Source organism: Bos taurus, chromosome 12 (assembly GCF_002263795.3).
Source record: "Bos taurus isolate L1 Dominette 01449 registration number 42190680 breed Hereford chromosome 12, ARS-UCD2.0, whole genome shotgun sequence".
NCBI classification, from domain to species: domain Eukaryota; kingdom Metazoa; phylum Chordata; class Mammalia; order Artiodactyla; family Bovidae; genus Bos; species Bos taurus.
In genome coordinates, this window is record NC_037339.1 from 76,673,037 (window position 1) to 76,683,740 (window position 10,704).

The window sequence follows — 10,704 nt, forward strand, 5'->3', positions numbered from 1 at the left end:
TATCTGTTCTTGTGAGGTTGGAATTAAGCCACAGAGAAATTTCTTCTACTTTGTTCATTCCTAGCACTAAGCATGATGCTTGTTCTTAATCAACTTTTGTTGAATGAGCTAATGGATTGATGAACTAATGAGAGAGGGTCTCCTCTCTATTGTGTTAGATCATGGGGATATAGAAAGAAATAACTCACAGTCCCACCCCCAGAAGCTCACTCTAGTGGTGGAACCAGACACACTAGTAGAAAATGACTCAAATACAAAATGACTGATTCCCCAAATCATACCACTAATAGTAGACATGTTTCAGCTCCTCCTGTGTGTCAGATACTTATACACAGTAAAATGTCATCCTAAAACAAATTATATTTTAAAAAATTAAGAGATATCCCCAGCAGTCCAGTGGTTAAGACTCCACCCTTCTACTGCGAGGGTTCAATCTTTGGTCAGGGAACTTCAATCCTGCATGCTGCACAGTGTGGAGAAAAAAGAAATTAAATTAAATGTGATCCCTTCCTTCAAAATTCACAGTCCATTCTGGAAAACAAACATGAAGCATAGAAGGCACAATACCACAAGGAAAGCAAAACAGAAATGTGGACTCAGTTGATTTAATCAGGCAGACTGGCATCTGACTGCTTGAGTTCACAAAGCTATGTGACCTTGGACAAGTTGCTTAGCTTCTCTGGGCTTTAAAATGAGGTTAATACTAGAATCTATCTTTTAGGGTTGTTATGAGGAGTAAATGAGTTAACATCTGTAAAACTCAGGATTTTTTTTATAAGCAAGCTTGTACTAAGTACCATATAAATAAATATGAAATAAACTTTTCTGTGTTCTATGAATTTTAAATTCTCATTAAGAACTCTGTTTGACTTTCTCTTCGTGTATGCCTGATGACTGTCCCCTAATAGGACTTGTGACGAGGTGTAACTCCAAAACCGTGGACTCACTCAGGTTAATCAGGGAAGGAGAGGTAAGATTCCTGTTTGTGGAAAATAATAAGCATTTAAAGTGAAGTTGCTCAGTCGTGTCTGACTTTTTGTGACCCCATGGACTGTAGCCTACCAGGCTCCTCTGTCCATGGGATTTTCCAGGCAAGAGTACAGGAGTGGGTTGCCATGCCCTTCTCCAGGGAATCTTCCCAACCCAGGGATCGAACCCAAGTCTCCTGCATTGCAGGCAGACACTTTACAATCTGAGCCACCTGGGAAGCCAGAATAAGCATTTAACCAAAAGAAAAACATTCTCAAAGCCAAGACACATCTAAGTGAGGGTTGCAAATGCATTCTGAATAACTACTACTCCCTCTCCCCTGGTCCAGGGCAGACATGGCTAATCAACCTCAGAATCCTTTCCAACTGAGTCCAGATGCAGGCTCAGAACTGCTTCCAAACAGGGCCCAGGCAGTGACTGCTAACCAGGGCCTGTCTTGTGTCTCTACCTCTGCCCCTCTGGCCTAAACCTTACCTTTGGATCAGCCTCAGGGTCCTTTTTCTCATTGAACATACTGGGTGGCTTCCTGTCCCCCAGAGCCATGGTGTGACTGCTCTTCTCCTAGGATTGAAGCCTGGATCCCATAGTGACCTGCCTAACCCCCACTCCTGAGAGATCACCACTGTTGTTGTTCAGTCACCAAGTCGTGTCTGACTCTTTGCAATCCCATGGTCTGCAGCACACCAATCTTCCCTGTCCACTATCTCCTGGGGTTTGCTCAAACTCATGTCCATTGAGTCAGCTTCAGGGTCTTTTCCAATGAGTTGGCTCTTTGTATCAGGTGGCCAAAGTATTGCAGCTTTAGCTTCAGCATCAGCCATGAAATTAAAAGATGCTTGCTCCTTGGAAGAAAACCTATGACAAACCTAGACAGCATATTAAAAAGCAGAGACATCACTTTGCTGACAAAGGTCCGTCTAGTCAAAGCTATGCGTTTCCAGTAGTCATGTATGGATGTGAGAGTTGGCCCATAATGAAGGCTGAGTACCAAAGAATTGATGCTTTCAAATTGTGGTGCTGGAGAAGACTCTTGAGAGTCCCTTAGACAGCAAGATGAAACCAGTCATTCCTAAAAGAAGTCAACCATGAATATTCATTGGAAGGACTGATGCTGAAGCTGCAGCTCCACTTGATCACTTTTGGCCACTTGATCACCAGTGGGGCCGGCTCTGTTAATACTTGGCCCTCCCTGTGGGTCCATGGTCACTGGCTGACTGTGACTGCAGCCAAGCAAGTCACTTACCCCTTCTCTGAGCCACCAGCTCCTTCTAGGTAAACAGACCCTCCCTCGGGTTGCTGTGAGGATTGAAAGTGATCATGTGTGTAAGTGACGCCGGCTCTCTGTCAAAAGTAGACGCCATCTTCCCACCAGCCGCACACAGAGCCTTCGTGACTTCACCCCCAGGGTCCCACAGAAAACAGGGCTGGGGCTTCTGTCCAAGCCACCAGTGTCCCATTCAACATAACTGTCAGACCCAGGGATCAAACCCGCATCTCCTGTGCCTCCTGCATTGCAGGTGCGTTCTTTACCCACTGAGCCACCTGGGAAGCCCTAAAAAATGTTAGTCCTTCAGTCATGTCCAACTCTTTGTGACCCCATGGACTGGAGCCCGCCAGACTCCTCCGTCTATGGGATTCTCCAGGCAAGAATACTGAAGTGGGTTGTCCTTCCCTTCTCCAGGGGATCTTCCTGACCCAGGGATCGAACCTGGGTCTCCCACATTGCAGGCAGATTCTTTACTGTCTGAGCCACCAGGGAAGCACCTAATTCAGACCAAGCCCCTCTATTTAGGAGCCTCTCTCATTACCTCCTCCAACTAGACCTCAGTATGGATGACTCAGTGATGAGCTTCTGTCTCCTCTTCAACTGGGAGGGTCCTTTGCAGTACTTGGATGCAGTCTCAAAAACGACAGAATCATCTCTGTTGGTTTCCAAGGCAAACCATTCACTATCACAGTAATCCAAGCCTATACCCCGACGAGTAACACTGAAGAAGCTGAAGTTGAACGGTTCTATGAAGACCTACAAGACCTTTTAGAACTAACACCCAAAAAAGATGTCCTTTTCATTGTAGGGGACTGGAACGCAAAAGTAGGAAGTCAAGAAACACCTGGAGTAACAGGCAAATTTGGCCTGGGAGTACAGAATGAAGCAGGGCAAAGGCTAATAGAGTTTTGCCAAGAGAATGCACTGGTCATAGCAAACACCTTCTTCCAACAACACAAGAGAAGACTCTACACATGGATATCACCAGATGGTCAACACCGAAATCAGACTGATTATCTTCTTTGCAGCCAAAGATGGAGAAGCTCTATACAGTCAACAAAAACAAGACCGGGAGCTGACTGTGGCTCAGATCATGAACTCCTTATTGCCAAACTCAGATTTAAATTGAAAAAAGTGGGCAAAACCATTAGACCATTCAGGTATGACCTAAATCAAATCCCTTCTGATTATACAGTGGAAGTGAGAAATAGATTTAAGGGACTAGATCTGATAGAGTGCTTGATGAACTATGGACAGAGGTTCATGACATTGTACAACAGACAGGGATCAAGACCATCCCCAAGAAAAATGAATGCAAAAAAGCAAAATGGCTGTCTGAGGAGGCCTTACAAATAGCTGTGAAAAGAAGGGAAACAAAAAGCAAAGGAGAAAAGGAAAGATAAAAGCATCTGAATGCAGAGTTCCAAAGAATAGCAAGGAGAGATATAAGAAAGCCTTCCTCAGCAATCAATGCAAAGAAATAGAGGAAAACAATAGAATGGGAAAGACAAGAGATCTCTTCAAGAAAATTAGAGCTACCAAGGGAACATTTCATGCAAAGATGGGCTCGATAAAGGACAGAAATGGTATGGACCTAACAGAAGCAGAAGATATTAAGAAGAGGTGGCAAGAATACACATAAGAACTGTACAAAATGGAGAAGGAAATGGCAACCCACTCCAGTGTTCTTGCCTGGAGAATCCCACGGACGGGGAGCCTGATGGGCTGCCGTCTATGGGGTCGCATAGAGTCGGACACGACTGAAGCGACTTAGCAGCAATAAAAGGTCATAATAAACTTTGTGAATGAAAAAAAAAAAAAAAAGAACTGTACAAAAGAGATCTTCATGACCCAGATAATCATGATGGTGTTATCACTGACCTAGAGCCAGACATCCTGGAATGTGAAGTCAAGTGGGCCTTAGAAAGCATCACTATGAACAAAGCTAGTGGAGGTGATGGAATTCCAGTTGAGCTTTTTCAAATCCTGAAAGATGATGCTGTGAAAGTGCTGCACTCAATATGCCAGCAAATTTGGAAAACTCAACAGTGGCCACAGGACTGGAAAAGGTCAGTTTTCATTCCAATCCCAAAGAAAGGCAATGCCAAAGAATGCTCAAACTACCGCACAATTGCACTCATCTCACACGCTAGTAAAGTAATGCTCAAAATTCTCCAAGATAGGCTTCAGCAAATCATGAACCATGAACTTCCAGAAGTTCAAGCTGGTTTTAGAAAAGGCAGAGATCAAATTGCCAACATCTGCTGGATCATCAAAAGAGCAAGAGAGTTCCTGAAAAACATCTATTTCTGCTTTATTGACTATGCCAAAGCCTTTGACTGTGTGGATCACAACAAACTGTGGGAAATTCTGAAAGAGATGGGAATACCAGACCACCTGACCACCAGAAACCCATATGCAAGTCAGGAAGCAACAGTTAGAACTGGACATGGAACAACAAACTGGTTCCAAATAGGAAAAGGAGTACATCAAGGCTGTATATTGTCACCCTGCTTATTTAACTGATATGCAGAGTACATCATGAGAAATGCTGGACTGGAAGAAGCGTAAGCTGGAATCAAGATTGCCGGGAGAAATATCAATAACCTCAGATATGCAGATGACACCACCCTTATGGCAGAAAGTGAAGAAGAACTAAAAGCCTCTTGATGAAAGTGAAAGTGGAGAGTGAAAAAGTTGGCTTAAAGCTCAACATTCAGAAAACTAAGATCATGGCATCCGGTCCCATCACTTCATGGGAAATAGATGGGGAAACAGTGGAAACAGTGTCAGACTTTATTTTTTCGGGCTCCAGAATCACTGCAGATGGTGATTGCAGCCATGAAATTAAAAGATGCTTACTCCTTGGAAGAAAAGTTACGACCAACCTAGACAGCATATTAAAAAGCAGAGACATCACTTTGTCAACAAAGGTCCATCTAGTCAAGGCTATGGTTTTTCCAGTGGTCATGTATGGATGTGAGAGCTGGACCATAAAGAAGGCTGAACACCGAAGAATTGATGCTTTTGAACTGTGGTGTTGGAGAATACTCTTGAGAGTCCCTTGGACTACAAGGAGATCCAACCAGTCCATCCTAAGGGAGATCAGTCCTGGGTGTTCATTGGAAGGACTGATGTTGAAGCTGAAACTCCAATACTTTGGCCACCTGATGCAAAGAACTGACTCATTGGAAAAGACCCTGATGCTGGGAAAGATTGAGGGCAGGAGGAGACGGGGACGACAGAGGATGAGATGGTTGGATGGCATCACCGACTCAGTGGACATGAGTTTGGGTAAACTCCCGGGAGTTGGTGATGGACAGGGAGGCCTGGTGTATTGAAAAGAGTAGGACACGACTGAGCGACTGAACTGAACTGAACTTCCCTGCGATGCTCAGCCTCTGGCCGTTTCCATCTCTTGCCTCCCCTACTCTGCCTCCTCTGACTTACCAACAGTCCTACCAAGTATGTGTGTGAAATCCCCCCACCCCGCTCCATCACACAGGGTCTGCTCTGGTCCCACCCGCAAATCCAAAAAACCAGCCTCGACCTCTTAGGACCCAGCCAGCATTCCAGCCCAGCGAGGGAATCAGGAGCCTGCACCCCTGACCCTTCACCCCATACCCACCACTCAGCCTGAGAGGCAGCTCCTTCAGTGCCCTTCTCTTAAAGGCTCCATCAACATTTTCAATTCAGGCTTCTGTTCAGTTTACAAGTCAACTAGGAAACATAATAAGCCCAGGCGGAAAGGTGCCTTTTACCAGGGAGCAACCCAGCCCAGAGAGGACCCAAGGAGGCCACGCGGCCTTGAAATCTCAGCCAACTTAATATCTACATTAACCACAGATTTGCGTGGGGAGCAGCCGCTTCTTTTAATTGCTCTGAATAAATCTGCTGGGTGATTTTCAGAAAGATGTGGCCTGCAGCAGCACTAGCCTGTATTACCAGGAAGTGCTTTGGGGGTATTGTGTGCTGAGAAAGGCGTTACATCAGTTGAAACTCCTTTTTGCTTGGAGCCGAGTCCTGAAAGTTCATGCAGTGAGAAACACTTCTCGCCATGCACAAACTGTGAATTGTATATAAAATTAAATTTTCTGATTAAAATCTGCATTGTTGGGTCTCCTGCTGCCCGCCACCATTTCGCTGAAATCAGATACTATTTGTGGTAATGGCAACAAGGGAAACCTGTTATCATTGATTGTAAACTGGCTTCACTCCTACGGCTTAAAAATCTGGAGAGCTTTAGTGTGCAAACATTGCATTTTCCGTACAAATATTACTGAGCCGAGTTTTTACTCCTGATTCATCAGCCAGGGTGCCAGCAGGTTCGCAGCCCGACCCCGACAGCCTTAAATCTCCTGCTCACCCAGCCGTGGGCTGCAGGCAGCCTCTGAGAGGTGGGAGGTGCCTGCAGGAGGGTGAGACAGGCATCCAGAACCTTCTGCTGGGGTTTTATTTAGGATTTTTTTATGTGGATCATTTTTTAAATTCTTTATTGTTACAATATCACTTCTTTTTTTTTGTTTTTAATGTTTAGGATTTGGGGCCATGAGGCATGTGGGATCCTAGCTCCCTGACCAGGGATTGAACCCACACCCCCAGCACTGGAAGGCTAAGAGTCAACCACTGGACTGCCAGGCAAGTATCCCGCTCCTTTTTTTTTTTTTTTTTGAGATTTTTTTGTCTGTTTCTTAATTTTTAAAATACCTTTCATGGCAAGTCTCAACCACTGGATCAGGAGGGGAGTCCCCCCCCACCTTTTTTTTTGGTCAGTTGTTCTTTAATTTTTAAATACCTTTCTTGGGAATTCCCTGACAGTCCAGTGGTTAGAGGTCAGGGGTTTTCACTGCCAGGACAAGGGTTTGATCCCTGGTTCAGGGGAACTAAGATCCCTCAACCCTGGTCAAAGAAAACAAAAATCAATAAAAGAAAAAAAAAATTAAATCTTTCTTCACAAGGGCATTATTATTTGAGAGAGGAAGGAAGATAGAGGGAAAAATGGGGCCTAGGAAGATTTGAATTTAAGAGCCCACTCTCCCCCCACCCCTGGCCGAGGAAACTGACAGGACTGCCTTCTATGGATTTACCTACCTCCAGCCCACCCTCAGCCCCTCTCCCTCCACCGCCAACCTCCAAGCCCCCGTTCTGAGAATCAGCCTCACAGAAATCAACTACAGTTCTGCACAGCATCACCGATAGAGGGGTGCAGGCTAATAACTTTTGTTTGACACATGCAGAATCTGAAACCAAAAAATGAAGATGGTTTTTCCCTTAGAAGACGTGCCCTCAGAATTAGAACCCTGAGAGCTGGTTTTCAGTTCACAAGTGAACGCTCCCCAGAAGTCAAGATCGGCCAGGTGCACTGAAATATTTTTTATTGCTTTCCAACCATTAGAATAGATTGTCCCTCTCTTTCATTTTGCAAATCATTTTGTGGCATGGGTAACACAAAATAGCTTTGACTTACAAAGGAAGACACGGTCATGGCAGGGGGAGGATTTAGCAAAATGATTGATCCAATTCGGTGCATCTCATATTTTGACAAAACAAAGCCAAAATGAACTGATTTCTTAAGGAACAACCCAGTGTGAAAGCAGTGAGCTTCACCAAATCTTTTTTGTAGGAAAGATCATGAAGGTTACTGCAAAGCCAGTGCTATAGAAGCTGTTGTTTAGTCGCTCCGTGTCCCACTCTCCACCACCCCATGGACTGCAGGACGCCAGGCTTCCCTGTCCTTCACTCTCTCCTGGAACTTGCTCAAACTCATGTCCATTGAGTCAAAGATGCCCTCCAACCATCTCAGCTTCTGTCGCCCCTTTCTCCTACCCTCAATCTTTCCCAGCATCAGGGTCTTTTCTGACAAGTGGGCTCTTCTAATTAGGTGGCCAAAGTAGTGGAGTCACTTCCTCTGAGGGAGGAAATGCACGGGAAGTGAGTTGAGGTGAACGGGTACTCAAAGAGCCCAAGTTCAAAGGTGAAATGGGTAGGATCCCATACACACCCCACATGGGCTGAGTGTCCTTTTGCAGCTTCTTTGCCCTAACAGTCAACCCTAGGCATTCATATGCTTTCATCTAAGCTGTCCCACCTGTGAGGGAAATACCTCGGGGGGTTGAAACAGGAAGTGCCCAGTAGGGTTCCTGACCCAATCCACGCCCCCCCCCTTATCTGTATTCCTACAGATAAGAGTTTGGGGAAACCACTATTATTATGCCTGCTTCTCTTTCCATTGCATAGTTGCATAATGATTCAATAAATTGAAATAATTTGCAAATCTATGAATTAACTATCTTTGGAAAAGATTCCATCGGCTTTCTCTCTCTCCCTCTAAACCTCCCTTGTTTTCTAGTCCTTCACCGTTTCCTTGACTCTAGTTAGCACCAACCTGAGTTTCTTACAAAGTCATCGTTGTTTGTTCAGTCGCTGTGTCACATCTGATTCTGTGATCCCATGGGCTGCAGCACGCCAGGCTTCCCTGTCCTTCACTATCCCCTGGAGTTTGCTCAGATTCATGTCCATTGAATCGGTGATGCCATCCAACCATCTCATCCTCTGTCACTGCCTTCTCCTGCCCTCAATCTTTCCCAGCATCAGGGTCTTTTCCAATGAGTTGGCTCTTCACACCATGTGGCCAAAGTATTGGAGCTTCAGCTTCAGTCCTACCAATGAACACCCAGGACTGATCTCCTTTAGGATGGACTGGTTGGATCTCCTTGCAGTCCAAGGGACTCTCAAGAGTCTTCTCCAGCACCACAATTCGAAAGCATCAATTCTTCAGTGCTCAGCCTTCTTTATGGTCCAACTCTCACATCTGTATATGACTACTGGGAAAAGCCATAGCTTTGACTATATGGACCTTTGTGGCAAAGTGATGGCTCTGCTTTGTAATACACTGCCTAGGTTTATCATAGCTTTCCTTCCAAGGAGCATGCATCTTCTGGTAATCCCCAGAAGGGATGGAAATCTCAGTCTTCAATCAAGGAAGAGATGGGTCCTCAGATAGGCATCTACAATTCTGATGGACGACCATCACCCAGTTTTCTTCCCCCATTGGTTCTCCAAAGAGAAAAATCAGGGCCTATTCTCCCATGAACCTCCTCCTCCATCACAGATCACAAAGGCTCCAGGTTGATCAGGCCAATAGCCCGGAAATCACTCTCTTTCTCAGCCAGTATGGGGAGTTGAAAACCTGTCACTCACCAGCAAGAAGAGGTGGGATCCATATCAGGTTGATGCCCCTTCTTCTCTCCCCATTCCCTCACCTCCCCACCCCTCCCTCTTGCTCTTGGTATGGAGTGTCTTCTTTCCATTTTCCTTCTACTTCTTGTCCCCTTCGAGTTCTAGCTCTTTCTTTGGGGTTGGCAGACACCAGAGGGCAACATAATCTCACCTACTTGTCAGTTCTTTCATTTCACCGGTAGAGGGAAGAATTTGAGAGAACCTACAAGAACTAGGAGGTGCGTGGAAATGATTTCTAAAACATGGAATTAGCTGGTGCAATACAACTGCTCTCTCAAAAGCATCTCGTGCCAAGGCATTCTGTTCCCGTTGGTAAATAATCTGTTATAAAACTGTTGCAATGCATATTAACTCACCAGGGCACGACACTGGCAAAATTTCCCTCCAGGCTACATTTTGCAAGGAGGCAACATTTTATGATGTGAGACCTGAGGTTAAACTAACAGAAGTCATGCATTATTCAAGGTAAAGCTGACACTCCACTCCTTCCTCACCACTTAGTCTTTTGAGATCTGGTTTTTGTTTTGTTCCTGAAATAATTGGTAAGGCATTTAGCCCTGAATGGCTTGTTTTGAGTACTTGTTGTGGTAGGAATCTAGGTGTTTTGAGGGTGCATAGCCCTGAGCTGGGCAAGTGAAGCTGAGTCACTCCGAACAACTAATTACAAACCAAGCAGCAGAACCTCTCGGGGTAGGAAGTGCCCAAGGAGCCCCTGTTAAACTTACGGGAGCCGGCTTCCCCAGGGCCAGCCCATTCCTCCATGCATACTGAGAGAATTCGAGAAGGTTCCTTTGGAAAATAGTTTGGAAGGGAAGGATTCTGAAATGAAATTTGTGCCTCTGCACTGACCGTTTACCAAATAATCACGCTGACCAAGTTAGCACTAATACCTTTAGAAAGTAGACAACATGGAGCTCAGCAATCTGCTCAACCATTGCAATCTGCTCAATTGCTTGGATCTAATTACCTGGACTGGATATTTTCTGCTTGGTGTCCCCAACCTTTGAACCATTTCCAAAGCGAGGGCTTTACAGACAGGGTCTTTGAAAACCCTTTTAGGTAGAGTTTGTGGTTCTGTCCTTCTTTAGATGGATTTTTTTTTTTAATCCGAGTGTTTTTCCCAGTTTATCCACATGACTGTGCCTCCATTTCTTCATTAACATCCTTTCTTTAATTACCCAAAGGGAGGATTCTTATCCTGAGGTCCA